At 53.4% G+C, this 12,284-nt stretch overlaps 32 non-coding genes across 32 annotated transcripts; 18 read left to right on the plus strand and 14 right to left on the minus strand.

The window, feature by feature from the left end:
• The first annotated feature begins 507 nt into the window (after positions 1-507).
• On the plus strand, positions 508-599 carry Trnai-uau. The gene is given in 2 exon segments: positions 508-545; positions 564-599. It is a non-coding gene; the product is annotated as a tRNA-Ile (tRNA).
• A 112-nt stretch (positions 600-711) lies between these two features.
• Positions 712-783, plus strand: Trnad-guc. Its single transcript has one exon. It is a non-coding gene; the product is annotated as a tRNA-Asp (tRNA).
• A 233-nt stretch (positions 784-1,016) lies between these two features.
• On the minus strand, positions 1,017-1,088 carry Trnam-cau. Its single transcript has one exon. It is a non-coding gene; the product is annotated as a tRNA-Met (tRNA).
• A 274-nt stretch (positions 1,089-1,362) lies between these two features.
• Positions 1,363-1,435, minus strand: Trnar-acg. The gene has a single exon. It is a non-coding gene; the product is annotated as a tRNA-Arg (tRNA).
• Positions 1,436-1,880: 445 nt separating this feature from the next.
• Trnai-uau lies at positions 1,881-1,972 on the plus strand. The gene is given in 2 exon segments: positions 1,881-1,918; positions 1,937-1,972. It is a non-coding gene; the product is annotated as a tRNA-Ile (tRNA).
• Positions 1,973-2,084: 112 nt separating this feature from the next.
• On the plus strand, positions 2,085-2,156 carry Trnad-guc. The gene has a single exon. It is a non-coding gene; the product is annotated as a tRNA-Asp (tRNA).
• Positions 2,157-2,389: 233 nt separating this feature from the next.
• On the minus strand, positions 2,390-2,461 carry Trnam-cau. Its single transcript has one exon. It is a non-coding gene; the product is annotated as a tRNA-Met (tRNA).
• Positions 2,462-2,735: 274 nt separating this feature from the next.
• On the minus strand, positions 2,736-2,808 carry Trnar-acg. The gene has a single exon. It is a non-coding gene; the product is annotated as a tRNA-Arg (tRNA).
• Positions 2,809-3,253: 445 nt separating this feature from the next.
• Positions 3,254-3,345, plus strand: Trnai-uau. Its single transcript is given in 2 exon segments — positions 3,254-3,291; positions 3,310-3,345. It is a non-coding gene; the product is annotated as a tRNA-Ile (tRNA).
• Positions 3,346-3,457: 112 nt separating this feature from the next.
• On the plus strand, positions 3,458-3,529 carry Trnad-guc. Its single transcript has one exon. It is a non-coding gene; the product is annotated as a tRNA-Asp (tRNA).
• Positions 3,530-3,762: 233 nt separating this feature from the next.
• Positions 3,763-3,834, minus strand: Trnam-cau. The gene has a single exon. It is a non-coding gene; the product is annotated as a tRNA-Met (tRNA).
• A 745-nt stretch (positions 3,835-4,579) lies between these two features.
• Trnai-uau lies at positions 4,580-4,671 on the plus strand. The gene is given in 2 exon segments: positions 4,580-4,617; positions 4,636-4,671. It is a non-coding gene; the product is annotated as a tRNA-Ile (tRNA).
• A 112-nt stretch (positions 4,672-4,783) lies between these two features.
• On the plus strand, positions 4,784-4,855 carry Trnad-guc. Its single transcript has one exon. It is a non-coding gene; the product is annotated as a tRNA-Asp (tRNA).
• Positions 4,856-5,434: 579 nt separating this feature from the next.
• On the minus strand, positions 5,435-5,507 carry Trnar-acg. Its single transcript has one exon. It is a non-coding gene; the product is annotated as a tRNA-Arg (tRNA).
• Positions 5,508-5,952: 445 nt separating this feature from the next.
• Trnai-uau lies at positions 5,953-6,044 on the plus strand. Its single transcript is given in 2 exon segments — positions 5,953-5,990; positions 6,009-6,044. It is a non-coding gene; the product is annotated as a tRNA-Ile (tRNA).
• Positions 6,045-6,156: 112 nt separating this feature from the next.
• On the plus strand, positions 6,157-6,228 carry Trnad-guc. Its single transcript has one exon. It is a non-coding gene; the product is annotated as a tRNA-Asp (tRNA).
• Positions 6,229-6,461: 233 nt separating this feature from the next.
• On the minus strand, positions 6,462-6,533 carry Trnam-cau. Its single transcript has one exon. It is a non-coding gene; the product is annotated as a tRNA-Met (tRNA).
• Positions 6,534-6,807: 274 nt separating this feature from the next.
• On the minus strand, positions 6,808-6,880 carry Trnar-acg. The gene has a single exon. It is a non-coding gene; the product is annotated as a tRNA-Arg (tRNA).
• Positions 6,881-7,325: 445 nt separating this feature from the next.
• Positions 7,326-7,417, plus strand: Trnai-uau. The gene is given in 2 exon segments: positions 7,326-7,363; positions 7,382-7,417. It is a non-coding gene; the product is annotated as a tRNA-Ile (tRNA).
• Positions 7,418-7,529: 112 nt separating this feature from the next.
• Trnad-guc lies at positions 7,530-7,601 on the plus strand. The gene has a single exon. It is a non-coding gene; the product is annotated as a tRNA-Asp (tRNA).
• A 233-nt stretch (positions 7,602-7,834) lies between these two features.
• On the minus strand, positions 7,835-7,906 carry Trnam-cau. Its single transcript has one exon. It is a non-coding gene; the product is annotated as a tRNA-Met (tRNA).
• A 274-nt stretch (positions 7,907-8,180) lies between these two features.
• On the minus strand, positions 8,181-8,253 carry Trnar-acg. Its single transcript has one exon. It is a non-coding gene; the product is annotated as a tRNA-Arg (tRNA).
• A 445-nt stretch (positions 8,254-8,698) lies between these two features.
• Trnai-uau lies at positions 8,699-8,790 on the plus strand. The gene is given in 2 exon segments: positions 8,699-8,736; positions 8,755-8,790. It is a non-coding gene; the product is annotated as a tRNA-Ile (tRNA).
• A 112-nt stretch (positions 8,791-8,902) lies between these two features.
• Positions 8,903-8,974, plus strand: Trnad-guc. The gene has a single exon. It is a non-coding gene; the product is annotated as a tRNA-Asp (tRNA).
• A 233-nt stretch (positions 8,975-9,207) lies between these two features.
• Trnam-cau lies at positions 9,208-9,279 on the minus strand. Its single transcript has one exon. It is a non-coding gene; the product is annotated as a tRNA-Met (tRNA).
• Positions 9,280-10,024: 745 nt separating this feature from the next.
• On the plus strand, positions 10,025-10,116 carry Trnai-uau. The gene is given in 2 exon segments: positions 10,025-10,062; positions 10,081-10,116. It is a non-coding gene; the product is annotated as a tRNA-Ile (tRNA).
• A 112-nt stretch (positions 10,117-10,228) lies between these two features.
• Trnad-guc lies at positions 10,229-10,300 on the plus strand. Its single transcript has one exon. It is a non-coding gene; the product is annotated as a tRNA-Asp (tRNA).
• A 233-nt stretch (positions 10,301-10,533) lies between these two features.
• Positions 10,534-10,605, minus strand: Trnam-cau. Its single transcript has one exon. It is a non-coding gene; the product is annotated as a tRNA-Met (tRNA).
• A 274-nt stretch (positions 10,606-10,879) lies between these two features.
• On the minus strand, positions 10,880-10,952 carry Trnar-acg. The gene has a single exon. It is a non-coding gene; the product is annotated as a tRNA-Arg (tRNA).
• Positions 10,953-11,397: 445 nt separating this feature from the next.
• On the plus strand, positions 11,398-11,489 carry Trnai-uau. Its single transcript is given in 2 exon segments — positions 11,398-11,435; positions 11,454-11,489. It is a non-coding gene; the product is annotated as a tRNA-Ile (tRNA).
• Positions 11,490-11,601: 112 nt separating this feature from the next.
• Trnad-guc lies at positions 11,602-11,673 on the plus strand. Its single transcript has one exon. It is a non-coding gene; the product is annotated as a tRNA-Asp (tRNA).
• A 233-nt stretch (positions 11,674-11,906) lies between these two features.
• Positions 11,907-11,978, minus strand: Trnam-cau. Its single transcript has one exon. It is a non-coding gene; the product is annotated as a tRNA-Met (tRNA).
• Between the last annotated feature and the right edge of the window lie 306 nt (positions 11,979-12,284).

Below are 12,284 nucleotides of genomic sequence, written 5' to 3' on the forward strand. Positions count from 1 at the left end.
CACTGCCTAGCTACGCGCCCGCAACTAACAAAATGCCGACCCTGCCAGGATTCGAACCTGGAATCTTCGGACCCGTAGTCAGACGCGTTATCCGTTGCGCCACAGAGCCACTGCTCGCGTTTTCTGCTACGAGGCGGGTGCACATCGCAAAGAAACGTGTTCTCCGTGGCTCGGCAATTGCATGTCGTCCACCGACAACGGCGGCGCGGCCACTGTGCTCTTGCGCACTCTGCAGGGAGCTGCCACCAAGGAAGGCATCTCTCCTCCAGCTGCTCGGCCACGATGCGCCTGCATAGCTTAGAGCTTGCCACACATCTGCCGTCGCTGCTGGACAGGTAGCAGAATGCAAGGTGCGCGTTTTTCTGCATTTTTTCGGTGATGACAAGCGGTTGATACGCTTGTAAGTGTAGCATATGACACAAGAATCGTGTGAAGCATTCGTAGACAGGTGCTAAAGTCTCAGTATGGCCGCAGGTGAATACCGCTAACTGTAAGCACTCTGCTGTAGCCCCAGTGGCGCAATTGGTTAGCGCACGGTACTTATAAGGCAGTAGCCGTGAGCAATGCCGGGGTTGTGAGTTCGAGCCTCACCTGGGGCATACTTTTATTTCGTAGCAGCTGACTATGGAAGCATCGGGACGCTAGATTTGAGATGTATCACGTACCTGAGAGACCATAAATGTGCGTGCACTGCAGTCAACGACCGCGTGTTCCTCGGTAGTATAGTGGTTAGTATCCCCGCCTGTCACGCGGGAGACCGGGGTTCGATTCCCCGCCGGGCAGATGCGATTTTTATATCGCGAAGGTTGCACGTGTGGCCCGAAAAAGCATTACCGTTGTGATCAAGGAATGTAATTGCTAAAAAATCGTAAGAAAGTCTGCGTCTTAGGAAGTGTTTCTCGTATTCTGCACACGACGTCGTCGTTTCACAACTCACAGGGTTTGCTGTCGACGCTGAATCAGCGCACCCCAAGATTAATGATCGAGCTCGAAGCACCCAAGAAAAAGAATAATTTTAGCAGAGCGTGGTTTCGATCCACGGACCTCTGGGTTATGGGCCCAGCACGCTTCCACTGCGCCACTCTGCTGTGCGGAAAGAGGCGCGCTCTTCGGAGCGTGACATGGGACACTTGGAAAAGCGTTGTCTGCGTCGCCTACCGTTTAATTAACTGTGTAGCATCTCCCAGCTTGACTTGTCTCGACTTTGCTCGACTGACGCTACGCTGACGCTTGCACCAAGCGATATTTACCGCGATCGTCTCGAGATGCAGCTGCGAGATGCTCAGGATTAACATTGCACTCCACGAAGGTGGAGACATTCGAATGCACTGCCTAGCTACGCGCCCGCAACTAACAAAATGCCGACCCTGCCAGGATTCGAACCTGGAATCTTCCGATCCGTAGTCAGACGCGTTATCCGTTGCGCCACAGGGCCACCGTTCGCGTTTTCTGCTACGAGGCGGGTGCACATCGCAAAGCAACGTGTTCTCCGTGGCTCGGCAATTGCATGCCATCCACTGACAACGTCGGCGCGGCCACTCTGGTCTTCCGCACTCTGCAGGGAGCTGCCACCAAGGAAGGCATCTCTCCTCCAGCTGCTCGGCCACGGAGCGCCTGCACAGCTTAGAGCTTGCCACACATCTGCCGTCGCTGTTGGACAGGTAGCGGAATGCCAGGCGCCCGTTTTTTTGCATTTTTTCGGTGATGACAAGCGGTTGACATGCTTGTAAGTGTAGCATATAAAACAAGAATCGTGTGAAGCATTCGTAGACAGGTGCTAAAGTCGTAGTATGGCCGCAGGTGACGGTCGTATGACGGGTCTGTAGCCACAACAGGTTGGCATCAAAGTGAATACCGCTAACTGTAAGCACTCTGCTGTAGCCCCAGTGGCGCAATTGGTTAGCGCACGGTACTTATAAGGCAGTAGCCGTGAGCAATGCCGGGGTTGTGAGTTCGAGCCTCACCTGGGGCATACTTTTATTTCGTAGCAGCTGACTATGGAAGCATCGGGACGCTAGATTTGAGATGTATCACGTACCTGAGAGACCATAAATGTGCGTGCACTGCAGTCAACGACCGCGTGTTCCTCGGTAGTATAGTGGTTAGTACCCCCGCCTGTCACGCGGGACACCGGGGTTCGATTCCCCGCCGGGGAGATGCGATTTTTATATCGCGAAGGTTGCACGTGTGGCCCGAAAAAGCATTACCGTTGTGATCAAGGAATGTAATTGCTAAAAAATCGTAAGAAAGTCTGCGTCTTAGGAAGTGTTTCTCGTATTCTGCACACGACGTCGTCGTTTCACAACTCACAGGGTTTGCTGTCGACGCTGAATCAGCGCACCCCAAGATTAATGATCGAGCTCGAAGCACCCAAGAAAAAGAATAATTTTAGCAGAGCGTGGTTTCGATCCACGGACCTCTGGGTTATGGGCCCAGCACGCTTCCACTGCGCCACTCTGCTGTGCGGAGAGAAGCGCGCTCTTCGGTGCGTGACATGGGACACTTGGAAAAGCGTTGTCTGCGTCGCCTACCGTTTAATTAACTGTGTAGCATCTCCCAGCTTGACTTGTCTCGACTTTGCTCGACTGACGCTACGCTGACGCTTGCACCAAGCGATATTTACCGCGATCGTCTCGAGATGCAGCTGCGAGATGCTCAGGATTAACATTGCACTCCACGAAGGTGGAGACATTCGAATGCACTGCCTAGCTACGCGCCCGCAACTAACAAAATGCCGACCCTGCCAGGATTCGAACCTGGAATCTTCTGATCCGTAGTCAGACGCGTTATCCGTTGCGCCACAGGGCCACCGTTCGCGTTTTCTGCTACGAGGCGGGTGCACATCGCAAAGCAACGTGTTCTCCGTGGCTCGGCAATTGCATGCCATCCACTGACAACGTCGGCGCGGCCACTCTGGTCTTCCGCACTCTGCAGGGAGCTGCCACCAAGGAAGGCATCTCTCCTCCAGCTGCTCGGCCACGGAGCGCCTGCACAGCTTAGAGCTTGCCACACATCTGCCGTCGCTGTTGGACAGGTAGCGGAATGCCAGGCGCCCGTTTTTTTGCATTTTTTCGGTGATGACAAGCGGTTGACATGCTTGTAAGTGTAGCATATAAAACAAGAATCGTGTGAAGCATTCGTAGACAGGTGCTAAAGTCGTAGTATGGCCGCAGGTGACGGTCGTATGACGGGTCTGTAGCCACAACAGGTTGGCATCAAAGTGAATACCGCTAACTGTAAGCACTGTGCTGTAGCCCCAGTGGCGCAATTGGTTAGCGCACGGTACTTATAAGGCAGTAGCCGTGAGCAATGCCGGGGTTGTGAGTTCGAGCCTCACCTGGGGCATACTTTTATTTCGTAGCAGCTGACTATGGAAGCATCGGGACGCTAGATTTGAGATGTATCACGTACCTGAGAGACCATAAATGTGCGTGCACTGCAGTCAACGACCGCGTGTTCCTCGGTAGTATAGTGGTTAGTATCCCCGCCTGTCACGCGGGAGACCGGGGTTCGATTCCCCGCCGGGGAGATGCGATTTTTATATCGCGAAGGTTGCACGTGTGGCCCGAAAAAGCATTACCGTTGTGATCAAGGAATGTAATTGCTAAAAAATCGTAAGAAAGTCTGCGTCTTAGGAAGTGTTTCTCGTATTCTGCACACGACGTCGTCGTTTCACAACTCACAGGGTTTGCTGTCGACGCTGAATCAGCGCACCCCAAGATTAATGATCGAGCTCGAAGCACCCAAGAAAAAGAATAATTTTAGCAGAGCGTGGTTTCGATCCACGGACCTCTGGGTTATGGGCCCAGCACGCTTCCACTGCGCCACTCTGCTGTGCGGAGAGAAGCGCGCTCTTCGGTGCGTGACATGGGACACTTGGAAAAGCGTTGTCTGCGTCGCCTACCGTTTAATTAACTGTGTAGCATCTCCCAGCTTGACTTGTCTCGACTTTGCTCGACTGACGCTACGCTGACGCTTGCACCAAGCGATATTTACCGCGATCGTCTCGAGATGCAGCTGCGAGATGCTCAGGATTAACATTGCACTCCACGAAGGTGGAGTCGTTCGAATCCACTGCCTAGCTACGCGCCCGCAACTAACAAAATGCCGACCCTGCCAGGATTCGAACCTGGAATCTTCGGACCCGTAGTCAGACGCGTTATCCGTTGCGCCACAGAGCCACTGCTCGCGTTTTCTGCTACGAGGCGGGTGCACATCGCAAAGAAACGTGTTCTCCGTGGCTCGGCAATTGCATGTCGTCCACCGACAACGGCGGCGCGGCCACTGTGCTCTTGCGCACTCTGCAGGGAGCTGCCACCAAGGAAGGCATCTCTCCTCCAGCTGCTCGGCCACGATGCGCCTGCATAGCTTAGAGCTTGCCACACATCTGCCGTCGCTGCTGGACAGGTAGCAGAATGCAAGGTGCGCGTTTTTCTGCATTTTTTCGGTGATGACAAGCGGTTGATACGCTTGTAAGTGTAGCATATGACACAAGAATCGTGTGAAGCATTCGTAGACAGGTGCTAAAGTCTCAGTATGGCCGCAGGTGAATACCGCTAACTGTAAGCACTCTGCTGTAGCCCCAGTGGCGCAATTGGTTAGCGCACGGTACTTATAAGGCAGTAGCCGTGAGCAATGCCGGGGTTGTGAGTTCGAGCCTCACCTGGGGCATACTTTTATTTCGTAGCAGCTGACTATGGAAGCATCGGGACGCTAGATTTGAGATGTATCACGTACCTGAGAGACCATAAATGTGCGTGCACTGCAGTCAACGACCGCGTGTTCCTCGGTAGTATAGTGGTTAGTATCCCCGCCTGTCACGCGGGAGACCGGGGTTCGATTCCCCGCCGGGCAGATGCGATTTTTATATCGCGAAGGTTGCACGTGTGGCCCGAAAAAGCATTACCGTTGTGATCAAGGAATGTAATTGCTAAAAAATCGTAAGAAAGTCTGCGTCTTAGGAAGTGTTTCTCGTATTCTGCACACGACGTCGTCGTTTCACAACTCACAGGGTTTGCTGTCGACGCTGAATCAGCGCACCCCAAGATTAATGATCGAGCTCGAAGCACCCAAGAAAAAGAATAATTTTAGCAGAGCGTGGTTTCGATCCACGGACCTCTGGGTTATGGGCCGAGCACGCTTCCACTGCGCCACTCTGCTGTGCGGAAAGAGGCGCGCTCTTCGGAGCGTGACATGGGACACTTGGAAAAGCGTTGTCTGCGTCGCCTACCGTTTAATTAACTGTGTAGCATCTCCCAGCTTGACTTGTCTCGACTTTGCTCGACTGACGCTACGCTGACGCTTGCACCAAGCGATATTTACCGCGATCGTCTCGAGATGCAGCTGCGAGATGCTCAGGATTAACATTGCACTCCACGAAGGTGGAGACATTCGAATGCACTGCCTAGCTACGCGCCCGCAACTAACAAAATGCCGACCCTGCCAGGATTCGAACCTGGAATCTTCCGATCCGTAGTCAGACGCGTTATCCGTTGCGCCACAGGGCCACCGTTCGCGTTTTCTGCTACGAGGCGGGTGCACATCGCAAAGCAACGTGTTCTCCGTGGCTCGGCAATTGCATGCCATCCACTGACAACGTCGGCGCGGCCACTCTGGTCTTCCGCACTCTGCAGGGAGCTGCCACCAAGGAAGGCATCTCTCCTCCAGCTGCTCGGCCACGGAGCGCCTGCACAGCTTAGAGCTTGCCACACATCTGCCGTCGCTGTTGGACAGGTAGCGGAATGCCAGGCGCCCGTTTTTTTGCATTTTTTCGGTGATGACAAGCGGTTGACATGCTTGTAAGTGTAGCATATAAAACAAGAATCGTGTGAAGCATTCGTAGACAGGTGCTAAAGTCGTAGTATGGCCGCAGGTGACGGTCGTATGACGGGTCTGTAGCCACAACAGGTTGGCATCAAAGTGAATACCGCTAACTGTAAGCACTCTGCTGTAGCCCCAGTGGCGCAATTGGTTAGCGCACGGTACTTATAAGGCAGTAGCCGTGAGCAATGCCGGGGTTGTGAGTTCGAGCCTCACCTGGGGCATACTTTTATTTCGTAGCAGCTGACTATGGAAGCATCGGGACGCTAGATTTGAGATGTATCACGTACCTGAGAGACCATAAATGTGCGTGCACTGCAGTCAACGACCGCGTGTTCCTCGGTAGTATAGTGGTTAGTACCCCCGCCTGTCACGCGGGACACCGGGGTTCGATTCCCCGCCGGGGAGATGCGATTTTTATATCGCGAAGGTTGCACGTGTGGCCCGAAAAAGCATTACCGTTGTGATCAAGGAATGTAATTGCTAAAAAATCGTAAGAAAGTCTGCGTCTTAGGAAGTGTTTCTCGTATTCTGCACACGACGTCGTCGTTTCACAACTCACAGGGTTTGCTGTCGACGCTGAATCAGCGCACCCCAAGATTAATGATCGAGCTCGAAGCACCCAAGAAAAAGAATAATTTTAGCAGAGCGTGGTTTCGATCCACGGACCTCTGGGTTATGGGCCCAGCACGCTTCCACTGCGCCACTCTGCTGTGCGGAAAGAGGCGCGCTCTTCGGAGCGTGACATGGGACACTTGGAAAAGCGTTGTCTGCGTCGCCTACCGTTTAATTAACTGTGTAGCATCTCCCAGCTTGACTTGTCTCGACTTTGCTCGACTGACGCTACGCTGACGCTTGCACCAAGCGATATTTACCGCGATCGTCTCGAGATGCAGCTGCGAGATGCTCAGGATTAACATTGCACTCCACGAAGGTGGAGACATTCGAATGCACTGCCTAGCTACGCGCCCGCAACTAACAAAATGCCGACCCTGCCAGGATTCGAACCTGGAATCTTCCGATCCGTAGTCAGACGCGTTATCCGTTGCGCCACAGGGCCACCGTTCGCGTTTTCTGCTACGAGGCGGGTGCACATCGCAAAGCAACGTGTTCTCCGTGGCTCGGCAATTGCATGCCATCCACTGACAACGTCGGCGCGGCCACTCTGGTCTTCCGCACTCTGCAGGGAGCTGCCACCAAGGAAGGCATCTCTCCTCCAGCTGCTCGGCCACGGAGCGCCTGCACAGCTTAGAGCTTGCCACACATCTGCCGTCGCTGTTGGACAGGTAGCGGAATGCCAGGCGCCCGTTTTTTTGCATTTTTTCGGTGATGACAAGCGGTTGACATGCTTGTAAGTGTAGCATATAAAACAAGAATCGTGTGAAGCATTCGTAGACAGGTGCTAAAGTCGTAGTATGGCCGCAGGTGACGGTCGTATGACGGGTCTGTAGCCACAACAGGTTGGCATCAAAGTGAATACCGCTAACTGTAAGCACTCTGCTGTAGCCCCAGTGGCGCAATTGGTTAGCGCACGGTACTTATAAGGCAGTAGCCGTGAGCAATGCCGGGGTTGTGAGTTCGAGCCTCACCTGGGGCATACTTTTATTTCGTAGCAGCTGACTATGGAAGCATCGGGACGCTAGATTTGAGATGTATCACGTACCTGAGAGACCATAAATGTGCGTGCACTGCAGTCAACGACCGCGTGTTCCTCGGTAGTATAGTGGTTAGTACCCCCGCCTGTCACGCGGGACACCGGGGTTCGATTCCCCGCCGGGGAGATGCGATTTTTATATCGCGAAGGTTGCACGTGTGGCCCGAAAAAGCATTACCGTTGTGATCAAGGAATGTAATTGCTAAAAAATCGTAAGAAAGTCTGCGTCTTAGGAAGTGTTTCTCGTATTCTGCACACGACGTCGTCGTTTCACAACTCACAGGGTTTGCTGTCGACGCTGAATCAGCGCACCCCAAGATTAATGATCGAGCTCGAAGCACCCAAGAAAAAGAATAATTTTAGCAGAGCGTGGTTTCGATCCACGGACCTCTGGGTTATGGGCCCAGCACGCTTCCACTGCGCCACTCTGCTGTGCGGAGAGAAGCGCGCTCTTCGGTGCGTGACATGGGACACTTGGAAAAGCGTTGTCTGCGTCGCCTACCGTTTAATTAACTGTGTAGCATCTCCCAGCTTGACTTGTCTCGACTTTGCTCGACTGACGCTACGCTGACGCTTGCACCAAGCGATATTTACCGCGATCGTCTCGAGATGCAGCTGCGAGATGCTCAGGATTAACATTGCACTCCACGAAGGTGGAGACATTCGAATGCACTGCCTAGCTACGCGCCCGCAACTAACAAAATGCCGACCCTGCCAGGATTCGAACCTGGAATCTTCTGATCCGTAGTCAGACGCGTTATCCGTTGCGCCACAGGGCCACCGTTCGCGTTTTCTGCTACGAGGCGGGTGCACATCGCAAAGCAACGTGTTCTCCGTGGCTCGGCAATTGCATGCCATCCACTGACAACGTCGGCGCGGCCACTCTGGTCTTCCGCACTCTGCAGGGAGCTGCCACCAAGGAAGGCATCTCTCCTCCAGCTGCTCGGCCACGGAGCGCCTGCACAGCTTAGAGCTTGCCACACATCTGCCGTCGCTGTTGGACAGGTAGCGGAATGCCAGGCGCCCGTTTTTTTGCATTTTTTCGGTGATGACAAGCGGTTGACATGCTTGTAAGTGTAGCATATAAAACAAGAATCGTGTGAAGCATTCGTAGACAGGTGCTAAAGTCGTAGTATGGCCGCAGGTGACGGTCGTATGACGGGTCTGTAGCCACAACAGGTTGGCATCAAAGTGAATACCGCTAACTGTAAGCACTGTGCTGTAGCCCCAGTGGCGCAATTGGTTAGCGCACGGTACTTATAAGGCAGTAGCCGTGAGCAATGCCGGGGTTGTGAGTTCGAGCCTCACCTGGGGCATACTTTTATTTCGTAGCAGCTGACTATGGAAGCATCGGGACGCTAGATTTGAGATGTATCACGTACCTGAGAGACCATAAATGTGCGTGCACTGCAGTCAACGACCGCGTGTTCCTCGGTAGTATAGTGGTTAGTATCCCCGCCTGTCACGCGGGAGACCGGGGTTCGATTCCCCGCCGGGGAGATGCGATTTTTATATCGCGAAGGTTGCACGTGTGGCCCGAAAAAGCATTACCGTTGTGATCAAGGAATGTAATTGCTAAAAAATCGTAAGAAAGTCTGCGTCTTAGGAAGTGTTTCTCGTATTCTGCACACGACGTCGTCGTTTCACAACTCACAGGGTTTGCTGTCGACGCTGAATCAGCGCACCCCAAGATTAATGATCGAGCTCGAAGCACCCAAGAAAAAGAATAATTTTAGCAGAGCGTGGTTTCGATCCACGGACCTCTGGGTTATGGGCCCAGCACGCTTCCACTGCGCCACTCTGCTGTGCGGAGAGAAGCGCGCTCTTCGGTGCGTGACATGGGACACTTGGAAAAGCGTTGTCTGCGTCGCCTACCGTTTAATTAACTGTGTAGCATCTCCCAGCTTGACTTGTCTCGACTTTGCTCGACTGACGCTACGCTGACGCTTGCACCAAGCGATATTTACCGCGATCGTCTCGAGATGCAGCTGCGAGATGCTCAGGATTAACATTGCACTCCACGAAGGTGGAGTCGTTCGAATCCACTGCCTAGCTACGCGCCCGCAACTAACAAAATGCCGACCCTGCCAGGATTCGAACCTGGAATCTTCGGACCCGTAGTCAGACGCGTTATCCGTTGCGCCACAGAGCCACTGCTCGCGTTTTCTGCTACGAGGCGGGTGCACATCGCAAAGAAACGTGTTCTCCGTGGCTCGGCAATTGCATGTCGTCCACCGACAACGGCGGCGCGGCCACTGTGCTCTTGCGCACTCTGCAGGGAGCTGCCACCAAGGAAGGCATCTCTCCTCCAGCTGCTCGGCCACGATGCGCCTGCATAGCTTAGAGCTTGCCACACATCTGCCGTCGCTGCTGGACAGGTAGCAGAATGCAAGGTGCGCGTTTTTCTGCATTTTTTCGGTGATGACAAGCGGTTGATACGCTTGTAAGTGTAGCATATGACACAAGAATCGTGTGAAGCATTCGTAGACAGGTGCTAAAGTCTCAGTATGGCCGCAGGTGAATACCGCTAACTGTAAGCACTCTGCTGTAGCCCCAGTGGCGCAATTGGTTAGCGCACGGTACTTATAAGGCAGTAGCCGTGAGCAATGCCGGGGTTGTGAGTTCGAGCCTCACCTGGGGCATACTTTTATTTCGTAGCAGCTGACTATGGAAGCATCGGGACGCTAGATTTGAGATGTATCACGTACCTGAGAGACCATAAATGTGCGTGCACTGCAGTCAACGACCGCGTGTTCCTCGGTAGTATAGTGGTTAGTATCCCCGCCTGTCACGCGGGAGACCGGGGTTCGATTCCCCGCCGGGGAGATGCGATTTTTATATCGCGAAGGTTGCACGTGTGGCCCGAAAAAGCATTACCGTTGTGATCAAGGAATGTAATTGCTAAAAAATCGTAAGAAAGTCTGCGTCTTAGGAAGTGTTTCTCGTATTCTGCACACGACGTCGTCGTTTCACAACTCACAGGGTTTGCTGTCGACGCTGAATCAGCGCACCCCAAGATTAATGATCGAGCTCGAAGCACCCAAGAAAAAGAATAATTTTAGCAGAGCGTGGTTTCGATCCACGGACCTCTGGGTTATGGGCCCAGCACGCTTCCACTGCGCCACTCTGCTGTGCGGAAAGAGGCGCGCTCTTCGGAGCGTGACATGGGACACTTGGAAAAGCGTTGTCTGCGTCGCCTACCGTTTAATTAACTGTGTAGCATCTCCCAGCTTGACTTGTCTCGACTTTGCTCGACTGACGCTACGCTGACGCTTGCACCAAGCGATATTTACCGCGATCGTCTCGAGATGCAGCTGCGAGATGCTCAGGATTAACATTGCACTCCACGAAGGTGGAGACATTCGAATGCACTGCCTAGCTACGCGCCCGCAACTAACAAAATGCCGACCCTGCCAGGATTCGAACCTGGAATCTTCCGATCCGTAGTCAGACGCGTTATCCGTTGCGCCACAGGGCCACCGTTCGCGTTTTCTGCTACGAGGCGGGTGCACATCGCAAAGCAACGTGTTCTCCGTGGCTCGGCAATTGCATGCCATCCACTGACAACGTCGGCGCGGCCACTCTGGTCTTCCGCACTCTGCAGGGAGCTGCCACCAAGGAAGGCATCTCTCCTCCAGCTGCTCGGCCACGGAGCGCCTGCACAGCTTAGAGCTTGCCACACATCTGCCGTCGCTGTTGGACAGGTAGCGGAATGCCAGGCGCCCGTTTTTTTGCATTTTTTCGGTGATGACAAGCGGTTGACATGCTTGTAAGTGTAGCATATAAAACAAGAATCGTGTGAAGCATTCGTAGACAGGTGCTAAAGTCGTAGTATGGCCGCAGGTGACGGTCGTATGACGGGTCTGTAGCCACAACAGGTTGGCATCAAAGTGAATACCGCTAACTGTAAGCACTCTGCTGTAGCCCCAGTGGCGCAATTGGTTAGCGCACGGTACTTATAAGGCAGTAGCCGTGAGCAATGCCGGGGTTGTGAGTTCGAGCCTCACCTGGGGCATACTTTTATTTCGTAGCAGCTGACTATGGAAGCATCGGGACGCTAGATTTGAGATGTATCACGTACCTGAGAGACCATAAATGTGCGTGCACTGCAGTCAACGACCGCGTGTTCCTCGGTAGTATAGTGGTTAGTACCCCCGCCTGTCACGCGGGACACCGGGGTTCGATTCCCCGCCGGGGAGATGCGATTTTTATATCGCGAAGGTTGCACGTGTGGCCCGAAAAAGCATTACCGTTGTGATCAAGGAATGTAATTGCTAAAAAATCGTAAGAAAGTCTGCGTCTTAGGAAGTGTTTCTCGTATTCTGCACACGACGTCGTCGTTTCACAACTCACAGGGTTTGCTGTCGACGCTGAATCAGCGCACCCCAAGATTAATGATCGAGCTCGAAGCACCCAAGAAAAAGAATAATTTTAGCAGAGCGTGGTTTCGATCCACGGACCTCTGGGTTATGGGCCCAGCACGCTTCCACTGCGCCACTCTGCTGTGCGGAGAGAAGCGCGCTCTTCGGTGCGTGACATGGGACACTTGGAAAAGCGTTGTCTGCGTCGCCTACCGTTTAATTAACTGTGTAGCATCTCCCAGCTTGACTTGTCTCGACTTTGCTCGACTGACGCTACGCTGACGCTTGCACCAAGCGATATTTACCGCGATCGTCTCGAGATGCAGCTGCGAGATGCTCAGGATTAACATTGCACTCCACGAAGGTGGAGTCGTTCGAATCCACTGCCTAGCTACGCGCCCGCAACTAACAAAATGCCGACCCTGCCAGGATTCGAACCTGGAATCTTC

This window comes from Schistocerca piceifrons, unplaced genomic scaffold (assembly GCF_021461385.2).
Source record: "Schistocerca piceifrons isolate TAMUIC-IGC-003096 unplaced genomic scaffold, iqSchPice1.1 HiC_scaffold_1684, whole genome shotgun sequence".
Lineage (NCBI taxonomy): Eukaryota > Metazoa > Arthropoda > Insecta > Orthoptera > Acrididae > Schistocerca > Schistocerca piceifrons.